At 33.1% G+C, this 23,043-nt stretch overlaps 2 long non-coding RNA genes across 2 annotated transcripts; one reads left to right on the top strand and one right to left on the bottom strand.

Annotated features, from left to right (window-relative positions):
- Positions 1-1,829: 1,829 nt before the first annotated feature.
- Positions 1,830-5,390, bottom strand: LOC107060047 (uncharacterized). Its single transcript, XR_001473112.1, has 2 exons — positions 5,302-5,390; positions 1,830-3,425 (listed from the first exon to the last, which is right to left on the bottom strand). It is a non-coding gene; the product is annotated as an uncharacterized lncRNA (long non-coding RNA).
- A 5,449-nt stretch (positions 5,391-10,839) lies between these two features.
- On the top strand, positions 10,840-22,787 carry LOC107060046 (uncharacterized). Its single transcript, XR_001473111.1, has 4 exons — positions 10,840-11,342; positions 15,379-15,456; positions 22,265-22,321; positions 22,537-22,787. It is a non-coding gene; the product is annotated as an uncharacterized lncRNA (long non-coding RNA).
- Positions 22,788-23,043: the final 256 nt, after the last annotated feature.

Here is a 23,043-nt window from a genome sequence, read left to right as displayed (position 1 = left end):
AATACAAGGAAGTAGAAACTACATCTAACAACCCATTATGCATGACAACTTCAACATTTCTCATTACATTGGAGGTATTACCTTCTCCAACTTAATTTGTTGAGCAAACACCATCAGCCTAGAAATATGCATGTCCTTATGGAGCATTGTTGTACAACATTCTTTCTCAGCTAGGTCAGACACACCCGTCACAAATCTACTCATATCATCACTCGGCTCCGCAACCATAGACGGATCATACTTACACAAAAGGGTAAATTTCAAAGAAAAGTCTTGGACACTCATGCTACCTTGCCTAAGGTTTATAAATTTTTCCACCTTAGCTCACTACAAGAAAATGTACATACGACGACATTAATTTGGTGACATTTGAAACAAATGTCGGAAAATAAAGAATTTCATGACATTTAAGAACAAAATGTCGTAAAACAATGACAATTGATGTCAAATGTCTTAAAAATAATGACATTTGGTATCAAATATCGTAAATATAATGACATTTAGCGAAAATGTCATTTAAATAATGACATTTTGCTACAAATGTCGAATAGAATATGACATTTATTACAAAATGTCATTAGTTTTAGTGGCATTTAGAAAAATATCGCTTAAATAGTGACATGTAATATATATGTCGAATATATTATGACATTTACTGTAAAATGTCATTGATTTTAGTGACATTTAGAAAAAATGTCACTATAATAATGACATTTATTGCAAAATGTCGTTGTTTATAGCGACATTTAGCGAAAATGTCATTTAAATGATGACATTTGCTACAAATGTCGAATATAATATGACATTTATTACAAAATGTCATTGCTTTTAGTGACATTTAGAAAAAATGTCGCTTAAATAGTGACATTTAATTTAAATGTCGAATATATTATGACATTTACTGCAAAGTGTCATTGATTTTAGTGACATTTAGAAAAAATGTCACTAAAATAGTGACATTTGTTGTAAAATGTCGTTGATTTTAGTGACTTTTAGCAAAAGTGTTACTAAAATAGCGACATTTAATACAAATGTCAAATATATTACACTACTAGAATTTCATTGTTTGCCGACTTCAAAATTGGTCGGAATGTAGTAGGAAAATGGAGTTTTCCAATGACTTTCCGACAACTTTTTGAGTAGTCAGCAGACTGAGCGTCGGAAAATACTTGCCGACTACCATAGTCACTACATATAAATTAAAACCCGACCATTAAAGTACCTGAACTGCTGACTATTGTAGTCGGAACGGTAGTAAAATAATATTTTATTAATTTTTAATACTACTAACTACTGTAGTCGGAATACTTATTAAATAATAATTTATTAATTTAATAACGCCGACTACGGTTGTTGTAATAGTTAATTAAATAACTATTAGGTGATCTTTCGACTATTGTAGACAACATTTTTAATTTTCTAAAAAATAATTCTATATGGAAGCTACTTTTAATACAAAAAAAAGTGTAGCCAAAGAGGTATAAAGGACACGCTTTGTAGTAATTCATTAGCAACACCTTTTGTTTGATTATACTACACTTAAAAGTGTGGCCTTTGCTTAGTTATTGGTCACACTTAAAAAGTGTTGCCTTTTATATCTCATCTACAACAACACTTATAAAGTGTAACTTTTCTTCTGTACAAGATAAATTTTTTAATCAATAAGCCACACGTTGGACGTCCTTATAGCAATACTTTTTAAGTTTGACAATGTTGTGTAGAATCTTTGTAGCCACAATTTTTCATTTTTGAGAATAATAAATATTTGCATATATTCAATAATCACATAATTAAATATATATATAAGTGATCAAAAGCACAAAATTAGCTAATAAATAAATCGAAGGAATATATTTCAAATAAATTTCGGGAAACATGTCTTGTACAACCGATACTTAAAAATCAATTGCTTAAAGATCTCTACTATCAATAAATTCCACAAAACCCAAATGCATTCAAACATACATGACAATAATACAAAAACTCTTCATCGTTCACTACAATAGATCGAGTTTACTTCTGGCCAGTATTCAAATTCAATTACTGGCATTTTCCAGTACATTCAAAATAAAAATAAGTTAGTGAAATAAATCATGTATTTAATATGCTCAATACAAGTCACTTTTAACAATACCTTCCCAGTCCCTTCCCAATGTAGTGGTACTGTTATGAAAAACAATGAGTAACAAAATGGAATGCTGGTGTAATTTCCCTTAGGCATAAATGGACTGCTGGAAGATAACTCTTTATAAATTTCAACATTTTAAAGACAAGAGACATCTAAAAGAAACAAAGAATCACTTGCAAAGCTAATTCATCTTGAAGGAAATGCCTTCCCAAGACAACATATAGGCTACTGATCCACATTAAAATGCAAAAATTCATTCTATCAAAACTTAAAGAAAAATGAAGCTCACAGAGGTCACAATCAGCAAAGAAAAAGACGGATTCATTTGTCAGTAGAGAACAAACACTTATGCAGATTACAACTCGAAAGAGATAATACGAAGTACCTAGACAACGACTATTTCATACACTTGTTCAGCTCTCATCGCGAAAAAAAATTCAGCTAATGTTTCCATGTCTATTGTTGTCAGATCACAACTCAAAAGAGATATTAGCATATTTTTTAGTGGAGAAATCTCACTATGGAGCAGTTGGTCAGTATTGACAAAGAAAGTGAAAGTCATATTTTAAACTCATTCTAGATGACAATGAAGGAATGACCGAGATAGATATTGTTTCATTGTCAACAGATGCAAGATTGAGGGATGAAAATGATTCAAATGAGCTTCTCAAAGTATAAGCGAAGAGCATTTGTTCGTTGTCTTTTGCCCTGCTAAAAGCCACGGTAAAAATGACTATCTTTTTTTTTTTCCCCACATGTAAATAACTTGAATGATGGTGGATTAGAATGGCGGGAAAGTTAATTTGTACGAATCCATTAATGCTGTAGTTTGCACATATAAAGGTTTGACTAAAATTGTCAAAATGTATCTGGTTGTCAACCTTAGAGATGCGGGAACAACATATGGTGACAAGTAAAGCAAAGAAATTATTCATAGTAGGATCAAATAAACTAAGGAAAAACAATCTTATCGCGATGGTATGCTGTAACAACTACTTGTTTTGCAAGAATAACAGTGTGCTTGTGCAACAGTTGTAGTAGTACAATCCCTTCATTGTCCGTTAGATCGTCCCATATGGTAAACATGAAAGGCTTCTTACTTAATAGTATGATTGAGAACAAGTTTAGCCCCATAAAAGAAGATAAAGCAAATAGAAGCTAGAAAGTAAATGTTGTTGTTCTCAATTTTACCAAAAACTGAAGGACTTACTTGTTGTCCATAAAAATGGCCTCTCTGTATCACTTGGTTTGATCAGCTGTATATTGCATTGTGGTGCAATTTTCTACCACTGCCAGTCTGTTGAAGCAAAAGGAATAAACACATTCAAGCAAAAATGAACCGCGGCAAAGTTACACGAACACCAGTAGTAGAACCAATAACAAATACATCATCAGCAATGTCAGCACTATCATCAAACCAATCAATCAAGGGATTTTCACCCCAAATGTAACAACTATTGTTGTTGCATCCAGGCTGCAATTTTGGTTTCAATATGCAGTCACCACAGTGATTAGGATTGGAATAAGTGCATTGTATGGAATTACATACACCAGGTTTGTAAGTTGAACTTTTGAAACCTTTGTCACAATCCACCCATAAGCTTTTACCACCAAGATGGACTAAAAGTTTTATGGAAATTAAAGGAGTTCTTTGACTTACTTCTGTGATGTATTGTAGAGTTTATGCATCTTTAGTGACTGGAAGGTATTGTAGAGTTAATGCAACTTTAGTTTGTGCTAAACAAATTCAATAATTTCATCACAAAATGCCAATTACTTTGATGTATAAAGGAACAAATTTTGTGCCAAAATGTCATGGTATCAATAGAGAATTAGAAGACAAAAAGCATAAATATTTGCACCTAAGTCTCCCAAGAACAAATTCTTGATTGCAGCAACTGCGCAATACATATATACCAGCAAATACTGATACCGACAATATTTAACAGCAATCTGCCATAAACTTGACGGGCCACCGGACCAAGACCATAAGTTGTGCAATACTGATACCAGCAATATTAAACAACAAGATGCCTCAATCGCGTTTGCAAATTCGAGCAAGCTCGGAGCAGATTCGTGAAGAATCAACCACTGGGGATTCTTCCCCTCCCCTACCCCACTAAGCCATGTCGTGATCTACCCCATTTATCTCTTTTGTAATTCCCTGCTTCTCCCCATAAGTAAAATGTGCTTTCCTCACCATTGTTATCATTTGATGAAGAGTAAGTTGTGGTATATATGAGAAAAGTAAGCACAGCTTGTCTCTTAGCTGTTACATTTCCTAAAATTGATATGTTAGGATTTGGGAGAAGCCTTTGTAGTGCAAGTTCAATGTAAGTGTGTTCCATTCTTTCAATTACTTTATGACTTATAAACTCTTTCACCCAAAATGCAAGTGTTGTTCTCACTTCCCTGCCCTGCCCCGCCCTGCCCCACCCTTGACCTGCCCCATTGCCATCCCTATTAGTAGATCAATGCCAACTCAAAGTCCACTTCAGGCCAAAGAACAGTAGCAGCAGGAGAAAAATCCAAACAGGGGGTCCTGTAAAATCTTTCCAAAATTTCCAGCACTGTATAACTCTTTCCAGAATTTCCAGCACTGTATCCAAGACCCCACTTATGGGACTATATTGGGTTTGTTGTTGTTGTTGTTGTATTAAAGTTCCTGGGGCTATGTTACTTTAACATGTACACTGATTCTGATCTAATATACTTTGTCGTTCTTATTTTATTTACATCTCTTGATAAGTTGTGATAAGAGTAATTGATAAGAACAGATTGCAGCAGCTGAGTTTAGATTGTATGTCCTGTAAACTGATTCTATAATCTGTACACTGATTTTGATCTAATATACATGGTCGTTCTTATTTTCTTTACTTCTCTTGATAAGTTGTGATAAGAGTAATTCATAATAGCAGATTGTAGCAGTTGAGTTTAGTTCAAGCTATAACTTATTGTATTTACTGTAAACTACTTCTATAACATATACACTGATTCTATAACCTATACAACTGAGTTTAGTTCAAGCTATAACCTACTGTATGTACTGTAAACTGATTTTATAACCTGTACAGCTGAGTTTAGTGCAAGCTATAACCTACTGTATTTACTGTAAATTGATTCTATAACATGTACACTAATTCTGTGGAAAGCTATACAATATGAAAGAGTACCAGACTAGTGTATGTACTGTAATTCAGAAGGATTTACATGATCTGGACAAATGTACCTGTCATTTAGTAACCATCATCAATACTTGATTAACAAACTGCAGTTTTTAGTTCACATGAATCATACGAAATTAAGTTGGCTCCATATCCATATGTCAATGGCTTAACTTAAATGCATAAATTTACACAAGCGCACATGTGTGCATGCACATAAATTTACACATCCCTCGCCCCACACCCTCCCCTATAAAAATAACCAGAAAGAAAACCCAAGAGTATATGTTTACATCATAAAGTGTTTCAACTCGCACACTAAATTCATAAACGGTATTTCCTTATCATGCTACTTCATGCTCGTTCCAAGATCGAAGTACGTAATCTACATATAAGAATCCCCTTCTTTAAATGATTTCTTCTCCTAATAGATAGATATAGCATCTATGATTTTCGCCTTACCACATTCTAACTTGATATCTATGTGTTTAAGAATAAAATGTGACCCTAAAATCACCATCAAGTTTATTAAAGGGACATTTAGCTCTACTTGAAAGAATACATGTTTCAATTAACAGGCACCATATAGACATATATCTTGTCATACCAACAAACCGCACAAATAAGCTACAGTTCCAGGAATACAATACATGATTGAGAACCAAAGCACTATAAGGTTATAAAAATTATATAAGTAATTTTGGGAATCGATCATATAACAACCCTGAATTTCGAGAAATACGCTAGTACTTCATCATTTGCAGGACCAACATAAATGAGCGAGCCCCTTGCCAACAGAACAACGTCGTCAAATTTTGCATACACAGAACCCCTAGAGTGGTGTATAGAACATATAACGGTATGTCCATCTTGTGCAAGGTATCTTAAGGTTTCCATCACTTGCTCTGCTTGAAAAGCATCAATTCCTGAAAGCAGGGTTTTGTGGCGACAAGTAAAAAGGTGAACAAGCAACCATTAAAGTATAATCTTGTCTTCGCATTAATATTATGACTTCAATAATATATTCAATTGTTTCTACTATAATCAAAATTTTCCTAGATTATAAATGTACTTCCTCTTAGATTGAAGGAGCTAGTAATATCTCACAACTGCCACCGAGGAAAGTTGATAATTCATATCTTTTAGATGTTTGGGTGGAAAACTTTCTATTATTACTATGTGAATGATTCAAAGTAAGTTAAACATAATACATCTAGCTTTCAAGCTGAACCTCCATTGTAGGAGGCTAAAACGGAATCTAGACACCAAAACCATTAAAAAAGGAGGTGTGACATTAACGTAGAAGATCCTTACAAAAAAAAACACCACTAATATACAAGATAATAGCTGGACAAAACTAGGATGCAGATGTGAATTCTATATGAAAAGAGGGAGAAATATTCATCAAGTCATTAACTAATAAATGTATGATATTGGTTTAGCTCCAGTCTAAATGTTTTTCCACTAGAAGCTCATCTTGTTAGCTTTCATTTTATATATTTATTCCTTCGCCTTCTACGTGTAGAATCTTCTAAAACCAAATGCACTGTTTTACATACAAAAGTACTTCGAAATTAGTACCATATTTACTAAATAAGACCCCACAAGATTTCCTTGACATAAAAGAGAATCAAGCATACACATTTCCAGACAATACAACATCACAAGGAATATAGAACCCCAGATAATGGTTTTGAAGTCCTTAATAGCACCATAAACAAACATTTTTTTTAACATTATTGAGTTCAATATATTATCTGTGCAAGTAGAAGAACTAGTTAAGCCTCTACAAGGATAGAAAACATATTCAGATTCATTTTTTAGACTTCTCTAGAACCATATAATCACAGGATTTGGATGCCTACACAAGCTCAACATATTTTTACGCATCTCATCCGATAATAATTATTCTGACTTCCACTACATGAAAATTTGACACAATCATGTAACTAAGGAGTCAGCACGACTGGATAATGGTTGTGGCCAGGAGGTAAGCACCATTACAAGTGAAAGATAGATGAGATAAAAGTGAAAATTGGGAGTCCCTGCTATTTTAACTTCATAAAGAAGACTACACTCTACAGGGAAGCATAGCGGCCAGATGTCTATAGTTATCCTACTTTAAAACCTCTGGTTTTATAAAGACTCTGTTTGAAAATGGCACACCATTGATGTCCAAAAGACCAGAAAAATTTAACTTAGGTGATGCTTTTGTTTTACCTGCCAGAACATTGAGAAGAGTAGTCTTTCCTTATCCTGAAAGGACCCATTATTGCTGATGCCATCTGATTTTTTCCCTACACTATCATGGACGATTTCAGCCCTAATCAGCTTATGAACCTAATAAAAAAGAAATTCTCAAGTGAAGAATCAGCCCTAATCATCCCATTTATACTTATTTAGTTATTAATGCTTAGGGCAAAGAATCAACTGATGTGGGTAATACATCTACGAGTTAGACTTCCAAAAATCAACAAAAATCGTATCAGCAACACAAGAATATCAAATTCCTAAACCTAAAATTTAGACTTTGAAAGATTGAATTACTTACCTGATAAACACTAATCCAACAAAATCCTTTCAATGTGATGAAGCTTTAAGACACCATCTTCTCAAGTGAAGCATTTTGTTCAATTTTCAGCAAGAAATCTTTTCATGAGGCGTGTTCATCTGTGAGGCCTAACCTTCAGCGAGAACAACTCTTCAGCGAGAATATGACGGGACAGCTCTTCAGCTCTTCAACAAGAAATTTGTGAGAAAGTTTGATGGAAATTGTGTTCTTCATACTTGGAGAGAAAAGCCTAAAGAGTGTGTTCTTCAATTTGACGGAATTTTTTTGTGATTTGGGAGAAAAGAAAGTTTTAATGTTTTATGAATTACTATTTTTTTTCCCAATTAAAAATTGGAGAGATACTTGAAAATGTTGGAGGGAGTATAATATTTTAGTGAAAATATTAAGGCTACACTTGTAATGTGTTATTTTTTAAATTATAAAAATAACATATTTTAAAAGTGTGTCCATATATATAAATATTTGTTGCCAATTATATCATAATTATATAACAACACTTCTAAAGTGTAGCCTATATCATTAAAGAGTACCCTTTACAAAAGATGTCAATATTATCGAAGTGAAAAGTTAAAAACATTGGCTACGCTTTTAAAGTGTACCCAAAAATATTTTAGGCAACACTTTACAAGCGTTGTCTAGATTTAGTGTAGTCATAGGCCTAAAATGTTGTAGTGTGTACAACCCATACTTTGAAAACAATTGCTTAAGGATCTCTACTAGCAATAAATTCCACAAAATCAAATGCATCCAAACATATATGGCAACAGTACAACAATTCTTTATCGTTCACTACAATTGAGTTTACTTCTGGCCACTATTCAATTTCAATCACCCGCATTTTCCTGTACATTCAAAATAAAATTATAAGTTAGAGAAAGAAATCATTCTCAATACTAGTCATTTAATGGGTAAAGACAACAAACGGGTCAAGACCCAACCCAATTCAAATTTGCTTGAGTCAAGTCCTGTAATGAGTTATTGAAGTTCAGAGTTTGATTAGAGTATGATATAAAAATCTGTTATGTTACATGGTTATTGTGTTGAAGGTTAGGTACATCTGATTGTATGTGATTATATTCAAGGGCAACATTCTACTAAAAGCCTTAGATTCTTAAGCGTCAACTGAACATTGCAGTTGTGTTTGCTGAGGGAATATTACTATAGGATTAAACATCATTTGATTATGCCAAGAGGTTTATACTTCATTATTACTATGATGTTCATGGAAAAGTACATTTAGTGTTAATTATAATTTACAATTGTATTAATTAATTTGAATTAAATATTAATTAATAGATTAAAATACTAAATAAAAAAATAAATAAGTAAACACATTAAATATTTAAATAACTGCTTCTTCTTCCTTTAATAACTTCCTTTTAGTAAGAGAACGGAGGATGCAAAACATAAACAATTCCTGCTTTAGTGCTTTAAACTGTTTTTATTTTTTGATGGTACTATCATTGTAGTTAATTTAGCATACAAATTAATAGAAAAATAATATTCTTTGTTACTTTTTCACTAATCATTAGCAAAATAGGATTAATTATTCTTAATATTATTTTAAATAATTAAAGTTAAGTTTAAAATTTTAATATTTATATCTTGAACATTAAAAATAAAAAGTTACCATTGAAAAATTATAACCAATTCAAATTTTTACATATTTTTAACATTCAATTTATTTATTTTAAAAAGTTCTCCTATCTAAATTAAATAATACCCCCACAAATCCTCACCCACATCCCCATTACCTCCAATATAGGTGAGATATAGATCTAAAACATAACAATTCAAAACATTTACATGAAGCCAAATAATAAGAGAAGATGGTTTTAAAATTGTCAAATGACTTCTTTTGAAATGCAAATCACTTGTTTAGTTACAAGTATTCCAAAATATTGCTTTATTTTTTCTTAATTATATTTAAACATAATAATAAAAATTCAATATTATTAAAATAAATTATTTTAAATAAATAGTAATAAAAAATCGGTATTACTTCTCCTATATATAATAGGAGAAGTAAAAAGTGCACATGTCAGCACCACAAAAATTCAACAATTTTAAAATTTAAAATGTAAAATGTAAAATTTAAAAATCTTTTATATCTGTAGCTTAAATTAACCAAAAATATATTAAAAAAATTAACCAACTAAATAATTCTATGTTGCTAAATAATTTAAAAATTTTCTGAACATGATTCTTAAATTAACCGAAAATGCATAAGTACCCCCCAGCCTATACCCACAATCCCTGAGACACACCTAACCTTCACTAAGGTCCTATTACCCCATAACTAACTAAATAATTCTATGTTTCTAAATAATTTTAAAATCGTCTGAACATGATTTTTAAACTAATCAAAAAATTAAAAAAAAGTAACTAACTAAATAATTCTATGTTTCTAAATAATTTAAAAATCGTCTAAACATGATTTTTAAATTAACCAAAAAGAAATTAAAAAAGAGTAATAAACTAAATAATTTATGTTTCTTTTTTTTCTTCCTAAAAGAAAAATTTTGTTATTGTTTTTTAATTTGAATTTTAAAATTTCCTGTTTAGTAATACTGCTTAAATGGAAAAGGCAAATTGTTAACTAATAATAATAATATTAATATTAATAATAATAATAGTAATAATGATGATCATAATAATAATAATAATATGTATTTTAAAATTTTAAAATGGATAAATGCAAACTAACAAAAAGAGGATATAACTAAAATTAAATCACGTTTATATAAATAAATAAATTTTTTTTAAAAATCACGTTTATTTACATCAGGAAATTTTTTATCCAAAAAATAAATTCATTTGTGTATAATTCAAAGGATAGGAAAATGCATTTTCCTTTTGATTTTGAAGGATGTAGAATTTTAAGATAATTTAAAATTACAATATATAATTAATAAAATTATAAATTCATTTCAAAAAACTAAATAGCGTTGTATACAAAACTAATTTTGATGAAAATTCCCAAAGTGAGGATTCATTTCACACTTCTTCCTTCACTTCCATCATCTCTCTCAATCTCGACTATAGGCTTCAGATTTTTTGGGATCGTGAAGAACAACACCGTCCGGGATGTCGAAACGAGGAAGATGAGGTTCCGCCGGGTCTGTCGGTGGCGGCGACGGTGAACTGCGCCGATAACACTAGTGCTAAGAACCTGTACATCATTTCCGTGAAAGGGATCAAGGGAAGGCTTAACAGGTTGCCTTCAGCTTGTGTTTGAGATATGGTAATGGCTACTGTGAAGAAGGGTAAGGCAGATCTCAGGAAGAAGGTTATGCCTGCTGTCATTGTTCGTCAGCGCAAGCCATGGCGTCGAAAGGACGGTGTCTTCATGTACTTTGAAGATAATGTTGGTGTGATTGTGAACCCCAACGAAAGAGTCTGCGATGACTGGCCCAATTGGTAAAGAATGAATTGATCCAAAGCGCTCTCGTTCACTCAAACACCCTCAAACGTGACGGTACACATTTCGATCCATTTTAAACCTAATTTATTAGGGAAAAAATCAGTTGAATTTGATTGATAGTAGTTTGATTTTGTAGATTATATATGCAGCTTCTAGGGAAATTAATTTTGTAGTTTCAGCAAAAAATAATGTTGAATTTTGTAATAATTGGATTTTTCAGTGAAAATAGTGGGATTTTATAGATTATATGCAGTTTGTGGCGAAATTGTGTAGTTTCAGCGGAAACAATTTAACTTTGTATATTTTATACAATTTTCTGAGTGAAAGCTTATAGTTTGAGTGGAAGTAAGTGGATTTTATGTAGTCCTAGAGCAACTTTATAGTTTGAGTTTGTAGTGATTGGATTTTATAGATTTTTTCCAGCTTCAGTGAAAGTTTATAGTATAAGTTGAAATAATTGTCTTAAAAATAAAACTTTCATTTTAAGTTTATTAAAGTAAAAGAAAATTTATTAACTTTTCCCTCTAATTTTTCATGCTATTAACTTTTCCCTCTAATTTTTCTACTACGATAAAATATTCCCTCCTATTAGTAATAAGAAACTTTTTTATAAAAAAACCCTACTCCTGCTTAAAGTCTAGAGTTATTTGTATATCGCCTCAGGCGCTCAGCACATTCTCAAGCTAAGAAATTTTTGAACGAGGTACTGTAATTTCTCCTCCCTCTTTAGGGTTTTAATTTCAATAATTTTGAGTGCGTAGGGTTTTAGTTTCAATTTTCATTGAGTTACCGTACTCTGAACGATTATGTGAACAAGTTACTGTAATTTTTTTCTTTTCTAGTTTTAGCATGCTCATAATCAATTTTCATTTCTAGTTTCATAATCGATTGTTTTCTCCTTGTGTTCAAATCGTTGGGTAACACTTTGAGTTTGGGTGCTATTCTAAAGAAGAAGAAGATGAAAATAAAGAGAGTTTCCGCTTAACTAATAAGAGTTAGCAGAAAAGGGATAACTACAGATAGTAGTAATTTTTTGTTACAAACAAAGGGTAAGGTTGAGAATCAATTGACGTTCATCAATATCCTGGGGAGTCGAGAGAGTAAGAGCATCAGCAGTAGTAGTAAAATAATCATGATTAGGTGCAGGAGGATTGAAACTATTATTAGAGGATGAGGAGGAACAAAAATAGTTAAAGTTATTGTTTAGAATGTCCCTGCTTTGAGAATCGATTAGAACTTCAATTGAGGAAGATGATGACCAGACAACAGGTTCTTATTTTGTTCTTTCTATGGTGAGAATCAAATCATATTGGAGAACATATTGCAATCTTGATATACCAAAGGGGAAAAACCAAGCGACTTCACTTTTTCCATCTCACAACTTTGGTTCACTATTTTTTTTGCTTCTGTTATGTTTAGGAATTTTATGTGATGGTTTTGATCTTTTCAACTTTGCTCTTTTTTTATAGAAAAAAAATAGCAATTAAATTGGTCTACATTGTTGAGTTTGTGGTTTAAAGAGTGACTCTAAACTTGTGGCTTGTCTTCATGATGATGTTTGCATGTACCTTGACTGTTGGACTAATTTGGTTCAACAAGATCAGTATAAGAGTTATTAGTAATGATATTTTTACCTATATGACTCTGACTTTTCTAGGAATCTACCTGATCCATCTGTTCTTGAGGTGTCTTAGGTCTCTCCTCATTGTTTGTATTGTTTTTGTTATTCTTCTTTTTTAGAGTTTGCCACTGTTCTTCCTGCTGATTTGGCTCTTCTTCTTGGTAATGATGTTGTCTTGAGTCTATCTGTGATGTTGTATTATTTTTCCTGTCGGTCGGCTGCATACTCTATTGCTTAGTTCTTAGTTGATCACCCTTATTAGGTCTTATACGACATGATTATCATTTTTAGGCAGTCATAGGATCGGGAGACTATAGTCACTATGCCTGCCTCATGTTTTAGCTTGTTTCACTGGTTCATCATGATATTGTTCTGTTCTTATATTGTTGAAATAGTATTCATGCTTTCATTATGTGTTTGGAGGGTGCCAAATGAGTTATGCAGTTGCACATTCAACAGATTTTGAATATAAATTGAATTTTGAGTTTGTATTCTTTAAAGAATGTTCAAACAATTGTTCATATCTTGTTTTAGGAGAGAAATGTCTTATACATGTCCTCTGTTGTCATATGTTGCTCATTATTCTTTTAGAGTATGAGAGTGTTGGCAGTACACGTCTATAGTATTCTTGATGGTGTTGTAATGAAGCCTTTGACAAGTCTGGTCTTAAATCAGATTCCTTATGTTAATATTTTCTTATATATGTGTCCAATTTAGTATTAAACATGTGTAGTTTCTTTCCCTATATGAATCTTGTTCTTCGTGATTATTATTTGTACTACATCTGTAGTATATTTTGCATATTACAGTGATCTAGTTGAGCATGGATTATGAAGCTTAATTGTCCTTATTAATTGTTTTAAAAAAAAAACTGGTAATGTTGTATTCCTCAGCATTAAGGTATGCTGGAGACCTCCAAAAAGGTAGTAACAAGCTAGAACAAGAGACTAATTACAGTAATCCTAAAAGATCTACAAATTGTTCAGCATTTTCTATACAATGTTCTTTACACCAAAAGTAGAAAATTGCTATGCAGCTCTCTTTGATTTTCTGAATGTTGTTGAATCTATCTTCAAAGTTTCTTCCATTCCTCTCCCTCCAGATATTCCACCAGATAAAGTGTGAGATTATTCTCCACCACTTCTTCTGTGTCTTGCTTCCCCCTCTCCTAATCCAGCAACTTAACAAGTCTGATGTGTGCCCTGGCATTGACCATTTTGTCTCTGTTAAACTGAGGAACATAGTCCAAAGATGAGATGTGACTCCACAATGGAGGAACAGATTATTATTTCTCTCGCTAGCATCACTACATAACATGCATCTGGACACAATTGGCAATCCCTTTTTCTACAGGATCTCATGAGTGAGGCAAGCTTTGCTGATTACTAACCAAGCAAAGGACTTGACCTTTGTAGGAGCCATACTTTTCCATACATGCTTCCAAGGGCCTATTTTGTTCTCAGGCATCCAGGATACCTCTCTCTTATAAATTCAACCTACAGAGAACTTGCCATCCTTATCATGTTTCCATCTAAAAGTGTCATCCTCTACAGTAGTGCCTTTGAAAACATCAATCATCTGCAATAGCTCCACAAACCTGCCTACTTCCCAGTCATTAAGATGCCTCCTAAAGAAGAAGTTCCATCCCTGTGGGGACCAGCTATCAGCCACTGTAACCTCAAGGTTAGTGAATATATTGGCCAGATCAGGGAAAATTTGCATTAAAACTTGTTGTCCAATCCATAGGTCCTTCCAAAATAATATTTTATTCCCAGCACCCACCTCATAACATGAATTATTTACTAGCCTAAGCCAAAGATTCCTTATAGATCTCCATACTGATGTTTCGTAGGTGGTTGATACTGCATAGGTACACCATTGCTCTATTTGGCCATACTTATTAATTGTGGTATTAAGTTGATAATAAGCCACCTCCTATCTTTGTCTAAATATAAAAATCTCTATCCTGATTTCAACATGTTCTTTATATTAGTCATTTACTTGAGGTTACTGCTCAATATTGCCATCCTATATATATAGTTTAGTGTGAGTCCATGATCATAAGTTTGAGCGGAAGTAAGTGGATTTTATGTAGTCCTAGAGCAACTTTATATTTTCAGTTTTTAAAAGCTTTGCCGTTTATATATTGAAACAACAAGAACCAAGTAAATTCCAACATATAATTCAAGACGTCTTATTTGTTAAGTCATCTTGGTCACTTTGCCTAGTTGACTTCTTTTATCCACCAATTTAGATGCATCATGTACAAGCCTTGGAGAAGAACCTGTAATGATGTACCATTAGCTTTGTCTTCATTGTTTCGTTAGATTCACATTTTGTCTCTTTTCCTCTTCTCTTTTACTAGTTGATTTACTTGAGGTGAGTATATTACCTCAAGCACTGCTAATTTCACATGACTAGCCTTCATACATTATATTCATTTGTTGAAATTTAACTATTGATTTGCAGTTTGGAGATTACAAAGAAAGTAACCGTAGTGAAAGAATATTGATATCAATTTCAGGACTGTTTCTGTGGACTTTGCAGGTTAGTATGTGTTTTGTTGTTTTCTTTAATAGTATGGAGGTATTAGTCTTTAATAGTATGAGGGTATAATTCTTGTTTGCTATATGTATAGGTTATATACTTAAATGGATAAAAGTTGGATAAATATATTGAATAGGGTTGATCCTTTATATGAGAATGGAGCCAAAAAGTTTCTTTATTTTGCATCATTAGATAGGCCAGATGCATCTGCAATATTCTGTCCATGTCGAAAGTGTCGTAATATGAAATTTGTTCGAAAAGATTTGATTGTTGAACATATTGTGGTTGATGGATTTCTAACTAGTTACACTAGTTGGATTTATCATGGTGAGGAGCTATTTTCATCAAAATTGGTCAATCAGTTAGATAAAGGTGATGATCATGAGATGCAAGACATGTTACATGAAGCATTTGGAATTCCTCCTACATCTTTTGTGGATATGGACACTACTGCTGAAGGATTTGATGGGTAAAATCAAGATAACATGGGTTTTGATAAGAAGACTAAAGAATTCTTTCGCTTACTGAAAGAAGTTGAACGTGAGTTATATCCTGGAAGCAAGTATTCACTACTTTCATTCTTTGTTCGTCTATTACACTTAAAGTGTCTCAATGGATGGAGTAACAAATCATTTTCCATGCTATTAGAGTTGTTTAAAGATGTGCTTCTAGAAGGTGAAACATTGCCCAAGTCCTTTTATGATTCAAAGAAGATTATTAAAGATTTACGACTTGAATATAAAAAGATACATGCATGCCCAAATGATTTATTGGAATGAGACGAAAGATAGAACGTCTTGTAAGTTTTGCAAAGCTCCAAGATACAAACAGTTCAAAGGTGCATCAGTTAATTCCAGTTCAGAAACATCAAAAATCCCATCAAAGGTATTTAGATATTTTCCATTAATACCACGACTTCAAAGACTATTTATGTCGGCTAAAACATTTACTCAAATGAGATGGCATGCTGAAGGTCGCACTAGAGATGGGGTAATGCGACATCCTGCAGACAGTATTGCTTGGAGGAAATTTGATGAAGCACATACAGATTTTGCTCGAGATCCTCAAAATATTAGACTTGGATTTATCAACTATTATTGATGGTCCTCGTGCACCAGGTAATGATATTGATGTCTATCTACAACCCTTAGTTGATGAGTTAAAATAATTGTGGGTTGGTGTTGCCACTTATGACATATCAAACAATCACATGTTTCAAATGCGTGCAACATTGCTTTGGACAATTAGTGATTTTCCAGGGTTAGGTAACTTATCAGGATATGGTGTGAAAACTAGATATGCTTGTCCATGTTGTCTTACCAAAACTAAATATACAAGATTGAAAAATGGGCGAAAATATTGTTTCATGTCTCATAGACGATGGTTATCTCATGGACACAAGTTTCGAAAAGATAAAGTGGCATTCAATGGCCTTGTGGAGTTAGATAGAGCACCTAAACGGTTGACGGGAATTGAGATTCTTAAGCAATTGAATAATGTTAAAAACAAGTTTGGTAAAGATCTATTGGCCAAATCTTGTAAAAGGAAATGGGATGATGTTGATAATTTGTTGCAAAATATATGGAACAAAAAGTGCATATTTTTTGAGTTGGAATACTGGAAAGACAATATGATTGCGCGTCATGTACACATAAACAGTCTAAGTGATCATCTTTTTCTTTTGGTTCTTGTTGTTGTTGTTTTTCAGTTGGTATAGTGAAATTATAAACTGTGTTAATTTATCATATTCTTTCTAGTTTTCACCACAAAAACTAAAACGCCTAATCGTACACACTCCAAACAGAAGCCTCGAAACCCGAACCAAACATCACACTACACCAAAAGGACACATCCGTAGCTGATGGAACTGATGGAATTTTGATCCAACATCAGAATCTTCGGATGTTGACATAAGTCAACTCTTTCATGCATTAAGCCTCCAAATTGAAAAACTTGCACCAAAGACTATGTGTCCTGATCATACTCTAATGTATCATTTCATAATCTGTATTTATGATGTTGCTATGTTCATTTTGACCAACTTGAACCTGTAGCTCTTGCCCATTATTCTCTTCTGTCCCTGCTGCTTGTTGTTGCCTTCTTTTGATGGAATCTCTTTTCTTTTTGTTTAGTTTGCCCTGAGATTTGTTGTTGATAGTTTGCCCTTGCTTTGTGGCCCCACTATCTTGTATGTTTTGTTCCTATTCTCTCTAATGAACATTCTTTTTTCTAATTCTTTTTCTGAGTGTTATGAGAAGAATTGAGATTACCCTGTTGATCATTTTGTTTACTGTGTCCCTGAAAAGAAACCTTTCCCTGATGGATGAGCTGATTGTGCTGGTTCTCTTGTGTGGTCTGATGAGAAGTGGTAGTAGAATCTCTAGGGTCTTTCTTAGGGTCAGTGTGTAAGTTCTCATGATGCAGAAATCCCCCTTTAGATACCCCTTCCTGCAAGTTAGTAATGTTACCCTCCAGTAGCTTCCACAACAGTTAAACAATTATTTAAATGGGTGAGGGGTATTGGGAGCATTGATTCAATACCTTTGATCTTAGAGGCCTTTGTATTTCCTTCTTTGTACATACCTGCAAGTACATTAGGCATAGAGGGAGGATTTTGGGATATAGGGGTTGGTAACACAGAATCTTCCCCTAGTTTGGCCCGTGTTTTCCCAGTCGGTGCCTTGTCTTCATGATGATTTTTGCCTGTACATGGACTGTTTGGCAGATCTGGTTCAAAAAGATCAATATAAGAGTTACGAGTAATAAAATTTTTACTTGTATGACTGTGACTTTTCTGGGAATTAGCCTGATCCATATGTTCTTGAGTTGTCTTAGGTCTCTCCTCATTGTTTGTATTGTTTTTGGTTTTCTTCTTTTTTTGAGTTTGCCACTGTTCTTCCTGCTGATTTAACTTATTATAAGTTGAGTTCTTCCAATAAACAACATACATAGTGTGATCCCACTAGTGGGGTCTGGGAAAGGGTTCTTACAATAATGAACATTTTTTTTTCATTAAGTAGTTTCTGTTATCTGTTTTTTTGGGAACTGCAAGCTTTTTTTGGGATATGAGTCTTTTAATTATCAGAAATACTTGAAAAGAGATAAAAGGACAATCCAAAGAATCATATCCAAATATACTATGGTATATTATAACTCATATCTCATAAAAATAAATCCTTTGGTTGCTACTCTGAGCTATCAGAGTTTTTCATCGCTATGATTTGGTTTTCTGCTTTTTTTAAACAAAGCTAGGTTTGGATCTAGTTGGATTTGGAGCTGAAGTGTTAGAATTGGTCATTGTTACTTCTGATAAGATAATTGTTCAATTCTAGTATGTTTTAATGTTGTTTCTGTGTATTTATGGAGTTTTACTGTTTGTACAAGTTTATGTAGTATTATTTGAGTTGCATTGAGTCATCTTCCTTCAACAGCATTTCTGGAGTACCCGTGAAATGAGTCTCTGACTTTTGACGCCTTCTCACTAATTTCCTTTTTTTTTAGGCTGGTAACATTAGTCTATAGATATCCACAGGTAAACTACAACCAAAAGTGTAGTTCCCCTTCAATAAAAAGTATTACATCTTGCAGAGTTTTTGACTTAATTGGATTGATGCCTATAAACAATCTAGTACATCAAAGATATCTTCTGTTCTAGCTAAAATATCTTGTTTACACCAAAAATAGAGAAGAGCTAAGTAATTCATTTTAATCTTCTGAAGGCTATTCTGTACATTCTCAAAGCTCGTATTGTTCCTCTCTTTCCAAATTGTCCAACAAACACATGCTGGGACAAACTTCCATCTCTCCTCCTTTGAAGCATTGCCATCCCTAATCTAGCTACTTAGAACTCCTTTGATGCTTCCTGGTTTCACCCACATAATTGCTTTCAGGCAAAAGAACATTCTCCATAGCTGCTCAGTCCACTTACAGTGTAAAAAAAGATGGTTGATTGTCTCTGCTTGCTCTCCACACAGAGTACATCCAGAGGCAAAATGATATCCTCTTTTCTTCAGATTTTCATGGGTCAGAACCGCTTCTTTTGACAGCAACCACAAAAAGCAATTCACTTTGTAGAGCACCTTTGGTTTCCAGATCATCCTCCATTGCCAGTCTGTCTCTTGGTCTGCAGTCTTGTTCAGTGCCCTATATGCTGAATTGACTGAGAATTTACCATGAATGTCACTCTGCCAAACCAGTGAATCCTTCTCCTCAGTAAGATTGCTAAAATTATCTACTGTTATTTATCCTAGGGCAATTCTCCATCCCTAAATGAGGCCTCCATTCTTCTGTTTCAGCATAAAAGTTCTCATAGAAGGTCACTATTTCCTTCTTGATTTCGACTGGATTTTCTATCATCACCTCCCTTACTTTCAGTCTATCAATAGTGTTGGTTCTCCCATGAGCATTTGTTGTTTTATGGAAGAAGTTGGTATTTCTATCTCCTTCATTTAGCCATGTTGCCATGGACCTCTGTTGCCAAGCTATCTCTTCCTTTCTGGCAATATCTTCAAAATCATTTAGAAGAGTCATTCTGGACACAATTTCCTTCTCTTGCAAGGTTCTATGTTCTTGGATTTCTTCTAGTTCTGCCAATTTTGCCAATACCAACTGCTTTTGAATTCTCAAATTACCTTGGATTGATTTACTCCAGTCCTTGAGTTTGGTCTTCAGCTCCTTCAGGTTGGTCACTAGAACAAAATCAGGATTTCCAACATTGGGAAAAAAGTCCCACCAGATCTTGACCTTCTCTTTAAACCCCTCGGTTTGAAGCCACCAATTCTCGAATTAGAAGTTAGAATTGGAGGCTCCCCAATCACCACACTGCAACACAATTGGAGAGTGGCCATAGTCTGATGTTACCCTCTGCATGATTGATTGATTAATGTTAAACATCTATCCGAACCATTGTCTCTAGTGTCCTGTGTTGATAAATGATTTGCAGGAACTCCATTCTCTGACATAAAACCATTGGCTACACTTTTAGATTTTCTCTGAAGACTAAGTGGTGGATTTTAAAGAGGAGAGGATTTGTAAAACGGGCCATCTTCTAAATAATGTGATCCTCCCTTACTATACTCTGCCATTTCAAATCCTTCAGATGCAGCTTTCTGATCTGGCAGTTTAAGACCATAATATCCTTGTAAGCTACTCATAGCTGGCGAAACTTTTGGCTGGGGAGAGGATCTAAGTTTCAGGGACTGAAATGAATCAAATATATCAGAGTGTCGACGACTTGAAGAGGTCTGCTCAGAGCTGCTAGGTCTGCAAAAAAAAAAGTTTGATGTTAGCCACTATTGCAGATGGTAGTTTGCAAAGGTAGAATAACAAGGGACAAGCTTCCGTGTATGAAAAGACATTTTCAGGTTCTTGGTCCAATAAGACAAATAAAAATTAAGTCAATTTAGCATGTAGTTAAAGTCATACAAATACTCAACTTAGAGGTAAATCAACTTAACACAATCCCCAAACATGTAACTTCAACAGGTCCATACAACAGTTTCTGGTGAAAATTGTTATTTAAAAAGCATGAGCTTATAATAGAGTTCAAGTTCCTCCTCTCAGCTTGTCTAGGCCAGATTAGTGATAAAACCCTTATGATCTCTCATTATCACACGTCCTTTATTTTTTCTTCACTTTGATATCTGAACCTGAAACTCCATAGAACAAGTTCCCTACATTTTCTCAGGGTCCAAATACCATCCACCTCTAGTTTGTTAGATGACATTCATAGCTTGTTCATCAGAGGTGTCTTGTGTAAGACAGTAATTCTTTCTTTAGTATTGGTTTGAGAAATTAGTGAGAAGGCGTCAAAAGTCAGAGAATGGAGTTTTAATGTTGCTAAGATTTGGTTTACTGTACGGTTTATTTTGTGATTTCAATAAAGCTAGATGTGGAGCTAGTTGGCGTTGGATGTACTAGTAGACTGGATTTGGAGCTGTAGTTTTAGAATTTGATCATGTTGTTTTTGATAAGCTAATTGTTCAATTCTACTCTGTTTTAGCTCTCTGTTTTACATGGTCCACATATAATTATTAAACTAGTCCACCTAGATGTGCAATAGTTACACCACAATTCGAAATTTAAAGAAAAAAAAGTGTTGAACCTCATATCTATGAAAGTGCCTCTCATCTACAAAGCTCTGGTTGCCAAATCTGAGAAAAGATATAATTTATCCACTTGGTAATATCAATATGAGAAATCATCCAGAATTATCAAGATACAGCTAATGCAGTGAGGTTGGGAAAAGGAAAATCCCTTTAAATTGGTTCTTTCTGCAAGGAGTAAAAAGAAAAGAAAAGTTACTTTTGGTTCAGAAAAACAATTTATAAGAAGTAAGGGGGTACAAATTTTAAATTCTCTTTACCTCGAAAAGGAAAACAGTGTCTGTATAGAATGTTAAGTTGCATTGAGTTCATTATAGGGATGTTATGGTTTGTTGTGTGGCTTATTGTATTCTTTGACGAAAACTAGTGTTTCCTGCTTTGTTCAAATCAATATCTGCAGAGTTGGTTGGAATGGATTTAGAGGTATTTGGATGAACTAGTTGACTATAGATATGCTAGGTTTTGTGGTCAAGAACTAATGATATGTGAACATTGTGTTAGAAAAACTCATATAATGCTATCACACTGTTAGTTGCATTATAAGATGTTTGTATCTTTGTCCCAACACCAGATATTTGTTTTGTTGAAGCAATCATATATCTTCCTTTTTTATTTTCCTAATTGGCACACTTATGTATTCGATGAAATGTTAAGTTTTGTATTTCGTAAAGTATCAAAATAATCAATTTAATATTTTTTCTCAGGCTAACATGATCAAGAAGACTGGAACTACCGTAGTTGGCACAAATAAAAAGAAGTGGGTATGTTTAGAAAAAACTACAAGATCTTTCTTTTCTTTCAAAAGGAGGAAAATTTCATGTATATAATTACTACGTTTTGCATCAATTCCTTAATATGTTTGTTTTTAGAAAAATTCAATTAGTCATTTTTGATATCCCAATTTGTTCTAGTTAATGAGGATCTAATTTCTATTATTATATAGTTATAAATTTTCTTATGTGCATTTCTTGTGCAGAATTTTCAAGGAAATTGAGGTCAAGTATCGACTTCAACATGCTCGACTTTTGGATTGATGATTTCATAAAGATTTATTGCAAATTTATTAGAGATTTTAATTCCATTTGAATTAGGAGTTAATTAGTTGGTTTTATGTTGAGATTATTACATTTAGTTAGATCTCAAATTTACTTGGGATAGAAAAGATAATTTATTTTGACATTGTTTACTTTTACAGAAAACTTATTATATTGCTATTTTGTTCTTTGATTATAATATTAGAAAATATTTTCTTTATATAATATTTCTTGCTCATCATGAAGGAGATAGTTTTGAATGTACAAATTGTGTGTATGTATTTGTGTCTTGAGAAAAACTATATATAGATTTTTCTGGGAAGTTTAAGAAACTTGGTAGCGGCATTAGAATATTAATATGACATTTAGATAAATATAAAATAATATCACTAATTTTTATGACATTTAATAATAGCATTTGTTGACTTAACTAAAGTGTCAGAAATTTC

Source organism: Solanum tuberosum, unplaced genomic scaffold (assembly GCF_000226075.1).
Source record: "Solanum tuberosum cultivar DM 1-3 516 R44 unplaced genomic scaffold, SolTub_3.0 scf00054, whole genome shotgun sequence".
Classification (NCBI taxonomy): Eukaryota; Viridiplantae; Streptophyta; class Magnoliopsida; order Solanales; family Solanaceae; genus Solanum; species Solanum tuberosum.
This window is presented reverse-complemented; position numbering and strand designations above follow the sequence as displayed.